We start from the raw sequence: 15,108 nt of genomic DNA, 5'->3' as shown, positions 1-15,108 counted from the left end.
TACTGCTCTTTGGCGCGTTACTTTTGTTGAATGTTGTTCGCCATGAGTCCTATCATCTCACAAAATCAAAAAATTATTACTTTTCAATAAGGTAAACTCAAGCAGTAATCAATAAAGATAAATGAAATACACAAAAATAAATAAATAATATTTTTACTCAACTGATTTCTATAACTTAACACTTAAAATTTTGTGACTAATATTCGAGAACTGGTACCAGGATCCTCATCCACGACGTTTAAAATTTTTAGTTCCTAATCTCGCAGTCTTTGAATTTGTTGCTGTCAGGGAATCTATCTGATATCATCTTTGCTTCTGACAACAGGTAGGCTCTTACCATATCAACTCTTCCTTGATTTGTATATATACTTTTTTACATCATACAAAAACTTGAAAATTTAAAGACAAAATTACACTGTACCGTCACTGAACCCTGAAATAATTAACTTTATAAGACCCACACAAAGGCACTTTGTGAACACCCTATAAACCTATAAATTCTAAAACTAAACTAAAAATGGTACCAAATGAGACAGTGAGATATTCAGCCATTCCCGTATTCCCGTAAGTGCGAAGACAATCGGCGTATCCGCTTTCAAAGGAGACATAACAACGTTGGCAAACTTCCGTTGCACCTCGGAAGCATCCGGAACAAGATGGAATTCTGCTTAAAATACTGTTCACGGTTTAATTTTGTTATTTTATTTATCTTGGATTAATTTAATAACTACTCTCTAGTTAATATTCGCTGCTGAAATGGCTGAATAAGAAAAAAGAGTGGAGACATATCGTATTACTGTACATCCATATTTTAATTATCCTAAATTTACTGTACGTAGTGACAGTAGTCAAATTTATTGTATATTTTATACACATTATACATATTTAAAACCAAGAGTTGTTATTCTTGAACTCGTCAAATCAATTTCAATTAAATTTCCCAAATTAGAAAGAATAAATATAATTCCAAATAAAACCGAATAGTAGTTGACTTAGAAGGGTTTAAAACTTGCTGATGATTTTGGAGTGGCTACTTCATAATCTAAAAAATTAAACAAATAATAAAGTTGGATATCATCAGCGTACATATGAAAATTGTTTAACAGATTTTACGAATTGGCTTGTATAAATACTAAACAAGACAGGTCTTAAAGCGGAACTGTGTCGAACACCATAAAAAATTGTCCTAGTTTTAAATAATTTAATTCATAAACCTGATAACTTGCTTACGATCCTGTAAATGTGACTTAAGAGTGGAAGAGAGTACTGATAGTTAATAGTATCAAAAATTTTACTAAAGTCGAGTAGTGTCATTGCAATACTTTTCTTTCATTAACTTCTCAAATAATGTCATCAGTGTTATGGATTAAAGCTGTTGTACAACTATATTCTAAACGAAAACCGGATTGAACAGGGAGAAGAATATAATTTGTTTGTAAAAAATTACGTATTTGATTTTCCACTATCTTTTCAGCAACATTAGATAAACACGAGAGAATATTAATTGGTATTGAGTCCGATATCTGTTTTCCATAATTATGTATAGGTACCAAATACTTTAAATCAGGAAGATGCGAAATAAATTTTGCATTCTCTTTTTCAACTCTTTAAAACTTCACTTTCGAATACAAAAACGGTACTTCGCAATATAGAGGCAAAAATAATTATTTCTGATTCGTTGCATCATGCAGAACGGGCCATTAAAACTACCTTTTTTCGTTGATCAAGGTCATTCCGAATTTTGAAGAATGCCGTTCGGTCTAAAACATGCCCCAAGTACATTCCAGAAAGTTATGGACGATGTTTTCAACTGATTTGCAAAACAAAAAAAAACGAAATCCAAAAAAAATTGAAGTTGTTGTAATGTTTTAAATACTATAAAACCCTTTTGTGCAATCATATTCAAGAGCATTTCCTGACAATTTATCATTACGATCATCGGTAAGGGAGGGTCCCGCAACGTAAGTACGCATCCGGACGAGGTTCTACCTAGGCCCGATTTGATTCATAAATGTCGCCCCGAATAACTTATCGTTTCAACGTGGCCGCGTGCGTTACTTTTACGACCCGACCCGCCGGAATGCACATGAAAGGCCCACCATTCCGCGTTTTATGTATCATTTGTTGCTCTGTCTTCTGCGCGTCTCAATATCGCCCTGATCAAAGGCGTCTGACATTGTAAGCTGTTACACTTGACTTTGACGGCCGGTTTTACTGTATTACCCGGTATTACACGCTTATCAAATACTTTGTTCTCCGGCAGCGGAGTTTCCAGGAGGGGCCGCCTTATTGCTTCCATAACAAATCGTAGTAAAAGCTCTCCAAGAGCAAATAAATACGCTTTCCGAGAGTGGGACCGAAATGCCCTTCCCGTTAGGAAGAGAAATAAACAATTTATTATAGTCGTTTTTTTGTCATTGCATCTGTCGCTTTCACTGAGTATGTGTAAAAATATGGAACTGCCATTAGTATTAACTCATTTACATTCATAATAAAATTTTGTTTGTTTTATTTTTAAACGTTTCCAAAAATAGAATATACGATAAAAATTGTAACTACTGACGTACAACTAAACAAATAGAAGTAACAAAATATACGAGTTACCTAATAGTAGTCATTTTTTTGTCAATATGTTATGTCTCTCGTTTTCACCTAGTCTAAATATGAGTATTAAGAAAATACAAGGTGTTAGAAGTTTGACTGCCTTAATTTTAACGGGCTATAGAATACATTAAAATAAACTAAAAAACCTTATATGACATGGGTCCTAAACTCAACCATTTCCGAGAAAAAAATTATCAAAATCATCAACTTGACATACAAAAGTTCGATTAATTAAGCAATATTGAGATAATTGCGTGCATAGAATACCATAAAATACAGTGTTTATCGCTTTTTTTAACTTCTTTATGCTTAATTCTAAAAAATAGTTACCGTTGCAATAAATTTAAAATTCGATAAAATTCACATCGAGCAATGTGACAACGTCGCGGCGATTAACACAATGTACTAACGCAATTCAGTTGGTGTTGGTATCTGGAATTGAACCATGGAGTGTTTTATGCGTACCACTTTTTAATTTTGGATTCGATGGTGTCGTGCGTGCATCGAAAATGATGGTGGACATTTTGAGCATATGTTGTAGTTTGTTTTGTACTTGTGCGTTTAAAAATTACTGAATTTTGCGTTTTGGTAAGTCCCTAAATTTATTTTCGTACTTATGATTATTTGGACGACGTGAATCTTTGGATATGTACTTTAATTACTTACATATTTTTCAAATTCATAATTTGATTAAAAGTTAAATTCTTATTTTGAGAGGTTCATAATTATTAAAATTCGAGCTAAAATTTAAGCACAACACTATCTTCGTACTGCAAAATTGATACATTTTATTTTTAGGCTATTGACTATGTCAAAAAAAAGAGGGCACAAAGGAACTACAACGTAACAGAAATTTTATTGTTTAATATGTTCAATTGACACTAAAAAATTATAAAACCGCGGAGTGCTACCTTTTAAAGGGGTGCGTTTTTGAGAACGAAGTAAAAAGGTGGTATTTTCAGTTTTTTGAGTTTTACTCGAAAACTATGAATTTTTTCTATATAGTTGTCATCAGAAAAGTTGTAGCAAACTGAATTTCCAATCGAAATGAGACCTTTTGAAGTCAAAAAAAAATATTTTTAACAAAAATATGCCCAAAAAAAGTAAAAAAAAAAACTGAAAAAATGCGTTTTTTTTCTTTTTGGTTTTTGGCCTACAACTTTTTTCTGAGAGGAGTTAGGTATAGGCATTGCTTCACAGAAAAAAAAGTTAATGTTTTTCCCTTTAAAATAAGCCTTTATAGAAATACCTACGACTAATAGAAACCGAGATACATTGGATCAAAGTTGGCTACTTTTTGGATTTTTGGACAATTTTTGCACTTTTTTGACGATTTTCGCCTTATAACTTTTCTGAGTTAATTTAGGTATATGTAATGCTATATTCAAATGAAAGCTGGTTTGAAGACCTTTAAAATGGTAGAAGTTTGTACAATTAAAATCAACCGAGATATGTCAATTTAACCAACGATACTTTTTCTTTTTATAAAATTTTTATTACTTTGTCTAATAAATTTATTTTTGTGAATGTGAAAGTTAAAATAAATTTCTAGCTGATTGAATATTATTATTTATTTATTTAAACAACAATTAATCATATTTATCTTGTAAAATTTCGAATTCTTTTAATTATTTTTGTACTTTTAATCAAAAAATTACAATTACAAAAAAATTTTTCAATTTTGTAAATAAGAATTTTTCAAAATTAAAAAATTACCTCGATGTATTTTTACTTGAAAATGCTAGTGTCGAGGAGATAAATGCTGCATCTGAATGCATTGTAACTATAATGTATAGTTAAAATATTGACAGCCTAAAAACTTTTCGATATAAATTATTTCAAAAGTATTCAACAAGTGCAAAATTTACCTTATCTCGATTGCCTTCAACAACTGATGCTCTCAAACATCATGGGTTCAGAGTATATTTTCAGATGCAACAGTGGAATGGTTGTACTTTAAATCCCCTTGATTGGGGTTGGAAAAATTCCATAAATGGGCTAGTTCCCATTTTTAATAATAAATCTCCTGCACCTGAAAATTTACTTGAAAAAATAGCCTGTAAATGTATTAAAGAATGTATGGGAATAAATTGTGAGAATGCTTATGAGCCTGATTTTTCTGAAGAGGACATTGATGAAAATGATGACGACGAAATTGATATTAATATTGAAAATATACTAAATGAAACTGAAAATTTATAAGATATATATGATTAACTGTTGTTTAAATAAATAAATAATAATATCCAATCACCTAGAAACTTATTTTAACTTTCACATTCACAAAAATAAATTTATTAGACAAAATAATACCGAAAGTAATAAAAAATTTATAAAAATAAGAAAAAGTATCGTTGGTTAAATTGATATATCTCGGCTGATTTTAATTGTACAAACTTCTACCAGCCACCATTTTAAAGGTCTTGAAACCAGTTTTCATTTGGATATGGCATTACATATACCTAAATTAACTCAGAAAAAAGTTATAAGACAAAAATCGTCAAAAGGGCAAAAATTGGCCAAAAATCCAAAAAGTAGCCAACTTTGATCCAATGTATCTCGGTTTCTATTAGTCGTAGGTACTTCCATAAAGACTTATTTTAAAGGAAAAAACATTAACTTTTTTTTCTGTGAAGCAATGCCTATACCTAACTCCTCTCAGAAAAAAGTTGTGGGACAAAAACCAAAAAGAAAAAAAACTCATTTTTTCCGTTTTTTACTCGTTTTTTGGGCATATTTTTGTTAAAAATAAATTTTTTTACTTCAAAAGGTCTCATTTCGATTGGAAATTCAGTTTGCTACAACTTTTCTGCTGACAACTATATAGAAAAAATTCATAGTTTTCGAGTAAAACTCAAAAAACTGAAAATACCGCCTTTTTACTTCGTTCTCAAAAACGCACCCCTTTAAAGGGTAGCACTCCGCGGTTTTATCATTTTTTAAGGTCAATTGAACATATCAAACAATAAAATTTCTGTTACGTTGTAGTTCCTATCTAAAGTACATAGTCAGTAACCTATTTATTTATTTAAAAACTGGAAAAGAATTGTCTTGAAATTTACTAAATGTTTCATAATAGTAGTTGCTTACATTTTTTCCATAAGACAAGTCTGCCGCGTGCACACGTGGTGTGCATCAGCTGTGTAATGCTGTTGTCACGTTCTCATGAAACACCCCAATATTAATATTCGCTATATTTTGAAAACTGTTAATCTTACACCCCTATAATATACAACTTTTTTTGTTTATTTATGATTACTTTATCTCATGCTGAAGTTATGGCAGTCATACTTCTTACACCCTGTATAATAATAAAATAATTTAATCAGAATTTAAAACAGTAAATGTCATACTACAAGTAAAAGTATTTTCCCCCCTCAGTGAGAAATTTCTAATAATGGAAAATTTTCACAAAAGGTAAGAGTTTCTCTATACTATACAATGTCCTGCTTAAGGCTTAACCACTCTCACGACTTTTTTACTTATTAACGATTTTAAGTAACTATTTTTTACTTGTCAGATAGGTATTGTGAATGTACATGGGAGGCATATTTTATCCACTGCATAATTCGAAATCGTGGCCAACTGTGACTATTTCTTTGTGCCAAAATTGGAAAATTTATCAACTGGATTCACCATCTTTTTTCACAGCAACTAACTATAGACCTTTACACCCTGAGTTACAGCTTTGCCAGTGCAATGGCTTCTTCGCGTAGTTTCCAGCTTCCAACTTCCTGCACGAGTAATTTACCTTAAAGCTAACAATGCCGCAGGAGGGTTCGGACACCTTTAATCTATAGATTAGCTTGCTCTAGCTAACTAACCACTCGTCAGCCTCCTCATCGTGCCAACAACTTCGTACCAGCCGCAGAATAAATAACAGTGCGTTGGTTTTTAATGTTTCTCTTTACTGCAGTCATCATACCATCGCTTCGTAAGTTAGCATTAACCTTACTGTTGAAGTATATAAAAGTAAAGGTATTTTAAGGCTGGGTTGCAGTTTTTTCCATATGTTACACCTTTTGCGTATGTATCAGGAGTATTCTGACAGGATGTCAAATATTATGTATTGAGTAGCTCGGTAGCTTTTGGTCACAAAGTATATATTCTCTTTTGCAGAAAGGATTTCCATTCCGTTGCAACCTAACCACCTCTTGCAAAGTTCTCTTTTTTTACTAAAGGTTATTTTTTCCTAATAAGTCACTGCCAGTCACAGCATTTAACTTATCTGCAGGGTTTCAGTCAATCGAAATATACCTCATTCTATAAAAAAGCAACGTTTAGCGTTGAGCAAGGGTACTATGAATTTTGAAGAATGCTGTTTGGTCTAAAAAATACCCCAAGTGCATGCCAGTGAGTTGTGGACAATGTTTTAAAAGATTTGCACAACTAAATTTATCTAGTTTAAAGGGATATTGTATTCGCACGTTTTAGAAGATATAACCTCAGAATGGTTATATAACTCATATTTTAATATTGTAAAATCGTTTTGTATAATTCTGTTCTAAGGCATTTCCTAACAATTTGCTATTACGACTATTAATTTCGAAAGTATTTTCCCTTGGCAATAATTAATGGATCATTCACATGTTCAGGGTAATAAATATTTTGTACATATAGTTTTGCTAGAAGCATGTCCACTAGAACTGCCCACAGCAAGAAAAATTTCCTGAGGTAGAAAGTTTCTTTGTTATTTTCTAGTTATAATAGAGTATCAAAGTTTTCTTTTGCTAAAATGATGTCGAAGAAGTTATCAGATGAAGACGAAAACATATTTCCAGACATTAGCCCGAATAAACGAAGAAAGAATATAGGAGAGAGCTCGGGAGAGGGGTTCCCGTGTACAATATAGTTTAATTTTAAAATAAATCGGGTCCAAGTTATAAAGTGGGCTAATAATGAAATATCCATCCTCAGTGCAATAATTAGACATGTTAAACATTTTCTAACCCTTCTAACTTCTAATCGATAACAAAATATTCGCTCAAAAACAACCAGAAAACAAAACTTTCATGCTACTATAAAAGTCTTGATATCCATCCAGCAGTGTAAATTTATATAAAACAAACAGTGTCTACCTGGCTAAATAATAATAAGTTGGACGGTTAGATATCGAAATAGCACAGTGACGGGTACGACAGACTATGAATGATTACCGTCACGTGACTGAATTAAGAGGCGACATATAAAAATATCTCGCCGGTCTTGTATCTCTCGTATAAAATTAGCCTATAATTTCCACATGGCCGGCAACTGACACGCTTTGATATAGTTAAAATCGGAAGCATGACAATCGAGCACGAAAAACAAAAGTCACTTTTAATGAGGACGTAAAAAGATTCTGATGTTTTAAGGTTCTTCGTCCGATCTAGAAGAAAATATAAATATAGGTATATGTATATAGCGGGATTTTTAACCTTCATACCATAAAACAATATAATGTTTAAATAGCATTATTATCTTTGTTGTAATTTTTTTTCATCTATATAGCTACAATATTCACAAAAATAACTTCATACTTAATGCTTAAATATTAACGTTTAATATGTTTTCTATTTTTGTACACGTATTTTCTATTGTCTTCGCATAAGTTGAACGCATAACACACTTGCGGTGAACCGCCGCGGTCAACCGCGTAACATATTATCAGCTTGTGTTCTGCCGCAATGCATGTGACGTCTATTCGGGCTCAGCGGATTGCCTATATATCCTTTTTATATTAAAAGAGTCTGTTACACCATATGGGCCATTTTGATGATTAATACATTGGGATCTTGGAAAATAGAAGTGATAGAAATACAAAAATGTTTTTAACCTTTGCATAAATAACTCCAGAATAGTTCCTTTGGTTTTCGAAAAACCCTTAACGTTCTTTTTTTACAAACGCCATATTGAATTTTATGTTGAACGAAAAGAGCATTGTTTTAATCTTCCAATGATGGAAAAAAACTTAAATGTTATATTACTATATTTTTACACATTTGACATTTCACATTACAAACACAACACATGAATCGACTCAAATACTTAATAAAATTACTTTTTTATGATAACGTACGAAATTCATGGAATATACACGGTAACATGCTCACGATTTAACCGCGCCGCTAAAGCGGTTAAGCCGCGTGTTGGCGCATTATACTGCAGTTATTTTGTTATAGGTAGATTAAAATTAATTGTGAAATTTCGTTACTTTTGGAAAAAGATGTCATAAAATTCATTGGCGAACGCGATAACTATCTATGATATCGTTTTTCTATTAACTCATACTTTTTTAAATGGGATATCCAAAGGGTACCATGTATTAACGAAAAAAATATATATACTAGACGTAATTAATCTATAACTGTTGGGCAATAAATGCTGTTATTATTATTATTATATAAAATAATTGTTAATTTCTACAGAATGTTTCGTCTAAAGTTCCTTATCTCATGTTTCGGCAACAAAAAGGAAATTAGTTCTATAAATAACGTTTTGTGGTAAATAAACATGACTTAATTTCTGAGTACAAATAAACTTTTTGTCTTATTGTCTCAATGTAGATGGCGCTGCAATATAAAGTAACTTTTGCGATATTATCAATTTCCAATAAAATATTAGTTTTGAAGCTATTTTAAGCTGAATGCATATTTTCTGTTCTTTATTTTTTGAGTATTTACCCATCTGTGATTAAATTTAAAAAATTAGTGGAATAAACCCTTGTGCCAAAAGAATCAATCAAGGGTTATTTTTATGAAAACAGTTTTGCCTAACCAAAAATCTCACATTGAAGAAAGCAGACCAAATACAAATAAAACGCATCACTTTATATTACGCACTTTACGTTCTATCTATTTTCATTTTCTAAACTTATTCTGACTTTTCGTTTTCTTTTGACAGTTTAAATTTGTTTACTCCTGTCTGTTTTATAGCTAGAAATATCATTGATGTTTATTCTATTATTACTTACTTCATCTTTTAGAAGATACAAATTCTAAAATATAACGTCCGCTAATGAATAATGTTAGAGTAAGAAATTACGTGTTCTTTTTTTCTACAACTGCCATACGCGGTCCAACCGCTACATTTGCGCGTGCGGCAGAACCGCAATCCCGATAACTCACTATGCGGTTAAACCGCAGCGGCACAACCGCATAATATTTTACCGTATTAAATTTTAACTTTCAAAGTTTAAAGAAATGTAAGCTAAAAACTGCCAATAATAATGAAGATCATGATGTCGGTATTCAATATTATTTTCATTAAAATATATCATCTACTTCAATCTGTTATTAAAACTTTTTCTTAATGCTATTTGCAACAAACTACCCTTATTAAATGCAATGCATTATTCAGTAAAATTAGTACAGATCCTGCAGTTTATCTAAATTTGTCAATATGTAATAAATAATATTTATTGTGTTTTCGACACATCATTGGAAGCCGAAATATTGAAATATGAACAAAAATCTTGAAAAACTAAAAAGGATGATCTAAAATTTTTCCTATTCTCTATTTCTTATACTTTTGGAGTTACCAATTCATGCATCATCAAAATGCTACACACGATAAATGTAATAAAAAAAACATAAAAAAGAGAATGTTTTGAATCTATCACAAATTACGTTTTTCGCGATAAATGATTGTATACAATGTTTTGGTAAATCACCTTACCAAATGATTTAGGCAACTATAAACAATTTACCTAATTCCACAGTAGTCAGCTTTTAGCTGATATTTCAGGTTTATTTTTTGTATATTAAAATCCCTAAATTTATGAAACAAAAAGAGAAAAGTCCCTAAATTTATGTATCAAACTAGTATCCCAGATGTTACGCCCCTCATATAAATCTTATGCCCACTATGTCGATCGCAACAATGTTGCCAACATTGTATTATCATTGGAAATAAATTCGGGCGAGCAGTACCGTTGTCATATAACTCAGGACAGAACCCGCGTTGGGAAACGCACCACAAAGCGACTTTTTATTGAAAAATAATACCCTGGCCATAATTAAATCGCAGCTGTGTTAATTCGTTTGATTTTACGATCAGGGGCATCAAAAGGGCCGACATTTTAATAATTCCATTCAGTTTCGTGGAATGGTACGCTACGCCGATGACGTCGTCGCAGCCTTACGGCCTTTCTTAGAAGTCGAAATGTATTTGCGGGCAACAATGCTCCAGACCGATTGTCTGCAAATTTCGCCGTACACAGCGCGCTGAGCCTTATGAATGAAATTTCAGTTTGCTCTGCTACCCACAGGAGGAAAATCGGACATCGCTAAAACCGACAATTATTGCAAAAACAACAACTTTTCTATTTTTATTCTTACAAATTTTGAAATAGGGACAATTTTTTTAAAGAATTGATCATTATTCGTATAAACAATCTAGCAACAACTACCATCGAGAATATTGTATAATTCTAGTTATCAATGTATTTATTTTATTTTTAGTGATTGTAGGCCACAATGGATTAGATAGATGAACACTATTTTTGGGTACTTTAAAAACAAATTCCTTTAAAATTGTTAGGGCTAATTCAAAATAATATTAAAAATATTCCTAAATTCTCATCAAATGAAACAGAGCCAAGACGCGCCCTTGTTCTTGATTGACATGATTTCTTGTTGAACTTTATTTGGCAAATCATAGTCTACTACGATTTTTTTGGAAACAGTTTTTCGAAACTGCACTTTAGAAATTGTAGCTTTACAAATCTAATTACATAGCCTTAGGTAATATCAATTAAAAGACCAGTATTTCAAATTTCATGAATAAACAATTGGTGCAAGGAAGCTTAAAGTCTTATTTTTTTTTCTGTTTTTATATTTTGAAGACACTGGAAATTGGAAATCCCTGAAGATGAAGAATTAGCTAATTACTGGCACTCTGTCAGTTAGAATTCATAAATAATAGAATCTTATGACACTTGACTGACTTTGATGATAACCAAATATACTAAAGAAACAGCACTATAGGCAATAGTTGCTTTAAGGATTTCACAAGCCGGATTATTACTTAAAATACCATGATTTTTGGGTTGTTACGCCGCGGCCTTTGTATCAGGTCTCAGCCAGCTACGGACTTACTTGGTTAGCTTTAGCTAGAAATTTTCAGCTGGTCCTTGTTGTTCTCGGGCTAGGCTGTGTGAGGGCGAACCCGCTTTCGGTTCTTGTTGTTGGTTCTAACACAAGACTCGCTCGCGACAAAACTTTTGCAGAACCACTACTGAAGATGGAACAGTGGAGGGAGGGGCAACATTTGGATTCGGAAGCATTGGATGCGACTAGTTACATAAACCACTACGAAACGTCTCAGAGGACCTTCATTGTCTGAGGAGCGGTATTAGGATCAACAATAAGACCAAAACCAATATATTCTGCAATTAAAGCTACATTATGTGAATACTAGATGATCCCAAATTATAGAAAATAAGGAAGAAAAAATCGGCATTTGTCTGGAAGCACCTTGATATACGAGGCGTTAAATTAAAAAAAAAATTGGGTAAAACGATTTTATTTAAATTCGGTATACTGTTTAATTTCTTGATTTTCCAAAAACATATGTATTTTTTTAATACAAGTTTGTAATTTGAGGGTAGACTTGTCTTCCAAATTGTTCTCATTAATTTGGAGACACTTTGTATACAAAATTTATTTTGTGAAATGAAAATCTGACACTTTTTAACATGTTAATTAAATATGTTTGGAGAATTTGGACCACCCTTGAACACTTGCTTCCTTTCTTTCACGACGATTTGGACAGCTGACAATAAGTTCCCCGGCGATTTAAAAATACGTCGAAAAATAAAACTCGAAAATATGAAGTATAATTGTGTCATTTTTTATTTATCCGTTCGGTGAATCATTGAGATAATATGAATATTAATAATTCATCTGAAGGAAAAACATTCTAGCGTTGCCCAGGTCTTGTACAAATCCGTTACTGTCAAACATAATAAGAATCTTTCCGCCCTGTCGTTGGATATGTGCAGTTAGCCTAAAAATACCCGCATTATAATTCGAAGTGTTATAAATGTTAACTTTAACTCGATCAAAGTTGCCTCTGCGGACGCTCGAGGTAGTAATGGTTATTTTGGGAATCCTAGGAAATTTTACACTGGAAAAAATATTTTCTATCCAGCAAATGTTTGTACGTTATTTAGTATACTTCGCGCGCCTAACGAAAATTGAGTAAACTGTTGTCAAAATGTGGAGAATTTGACTTTTTTCACTCTTTTTTTATTCTGTCACTAATTTCTTTTTTCTCCTTTTGTTTTCCCTTGATCCTCACTATTCCTTAAGGTCCTTACACCTTCCTTTATATTCTTATAACGTTCTCTTTTTTCCTTCATTTCACTTTAAACTTTATTATCTATTATTTACTCTTCTAACATTCTACTGACAAATTTTATATTAATTTCCCTGAATTATTGTTTACTATATTTTATTTTAATTTACATTACCATTTTTTTTAACCTAATATTGATTTTGTATTTGCCATCTGCCTTATTTGACATTTGTTAATTTTGACTTGATAATATTTAAACCTCAAATTTGTGATATTTAAAAGTTAATTTTGTGTTAATACCGTGCGTAAAGTTATAAAAAGAAATTTTAATTTATTTAAGCTACTAATTAACTTATCGCAGTGATGCTTCCAATGCAATTTTCGTCGACATAAAGGCCTAAAAATCGTATTGCGTCATGTGAAGGAGACAAAAAAGTATCATTAATTTTAACCGTAATATTCTCTACTTTTTTTGGTAATTTTGAATTTGTAATAAATTGGTTTTCTCGGCATTAAAAAAGAGGTTATAACTATTAAGATAACTCACAATGTTATTTAAAGCGTCAGAACACCTTCGCATCAAAACGTCACTATTCTTGTCAGAAATTATAATGGCTACGTCATCCGCGTAGACAGTAAGATGACACCCCTTTACAGCAGAATTTAATTAATATATAAGATAAATAGTGCTGGGCCCAGGATAGATCCTTGTGGGACCCCAATGTCAACATTTAAAGTTCTTGATTTAAAATGAGACTTCCGATTATTATTGTTTGTTATAGGCAAAGACAAATTGATGACGGTCACACAAAAATGATTTTAATCAATTTAAAGATTAGATTAGATCTGTACTGGTTCAAAGAACAGAAACAAGGAAAAATAATTTTATGACTTTACTTTTTATCAGTATATTATGACTAAAGCTCAGAGAAAGTTGCAATTCAATGGCGTGCTAAGCGGGTGAACCGAGACATGCGTGTGCCACTGCCTCAGAATGCTTTTCACGTTCACGTCACGTTATTATACTGCTTTGGCTTTGTTATTGTATGGATGTTGCGTAATTAATTCCTATTCATTGGTGTTTAAGATGGTGTATTGTAGACAATTTAATTTGCTGCTTTTTAATAAATAATGCGTACGCCTATGTCTCGCGGCTTAGTTCTGACAGCCCAAATTATGATCATTATTGGCGATATTTAGAAAGCGATACGTGTATATGTTTGTTATTTTTTGTTGCTTATATTTAAGATAAAAGTAGGTTTAAATTTCGATAAAACTAATACTGATACCAATAAATACCAATAATCTAAAAAAGTCTTCCTTATCATAAATTATGTTCCATGTTCCATAGCAGCACTGTTCATTAACTGTTCATTAGCATAATAAAAGTCGGAATCGAAGTCAGGATCATTCGGAACTAAAAGCAGCTAACAATGCGATCATTGTTGAACTCTTTTCGGAACAGGTATTTTTTAAAGCCAAGGCAGTTTGTACTTATTTGCACAAAAACGCTGCTCGGCTGTCCCTAGTCCTTTACACATATATGGGTCATCAAATAAAGTGGAAAGTTGTACCTGTGCTAAATTATAAAGGAAAAACATTCCGAGAATAAAGAATTTATACACTTGCCCTTGGATTTTAATAGAATAAAGATTCGTAACACAAGACTAATGTGGACAGAACTGTAGTCCTTTGGGAATAAGTTTATTTTAATACTATTAAATAATAATAATGTAATAATAATTACCAATATAATTTATATAAAAGAATATTTTTTTAAGTATTAGTATAAAATGTGTATAAAAACGTACAAAATTAACACATTTATTTGAAATTTTTTAATATAATCAAATCACACACCCTACTATTTTTTTTGTCGTAATAGTAGAATAGAGAAATAGTGAATATATATAGAAAAATGCGCGTATATCAATATATGTTTCGTTCTTGTAACTGGACCTTGTGGAAATTCTGAATTTGTCTTTCTCACCGGGTTATCCGTAAATCAAACAAGATGAAGCAACGGAAACGATGCGGTCTATACGAAATTTATTACAGGTTCGTCTTCCAATGCCAAATAATAAAAACCCAAAGCAAATAACGCAGCAACTAGCCTTAATTGATTGTAACACAAAATTAATTATTATCTCTTATTTGTTCCGTTCCTCTGGCAAACACTATAACACTATTTTCATTTTAACTCGGATTGGGCAAATATCCGCTAAT

At 31.7% G+C, this 15,108-nt stretch overlaps 1 protein-coding gene across 1 annotated transcript in view; it reads left to right on the top strand.

Moving 5' to 3' along the window:
• LOC108906974 (protein dead ringer-like) overlaps positions 1-15,108 on the top strand; it is a 175,236-nt gene that overhangs the window by 141,696 nt on the left and 18,432 nt on the right. The window lies entirely within an intron of this gene.

The sequence above is a fragment of the Anoplophora glabripennis genome, unplaced genomic scaffold, assembly GCF_000390285.2.
Source record: "Anoplophora glabripennis isolate ALB-LARVAE unplaced genomic scaffold, Agla_2.0 scaffold230, whole genome shotgun sequence".
In the NCBI taxonomy this organism is placed as follows: Eukaryota; Metazoa; Arthropoda; class Insecta; order Coleoptera; family Cerambycidae; genus Anoplophora; species Anoplophora glabripennis.
The sequence above is the reverse complement of the archived record's forward strand: the minus strand, read 5'-3'. Positions and strand labels throughout refer to the sequence as shown.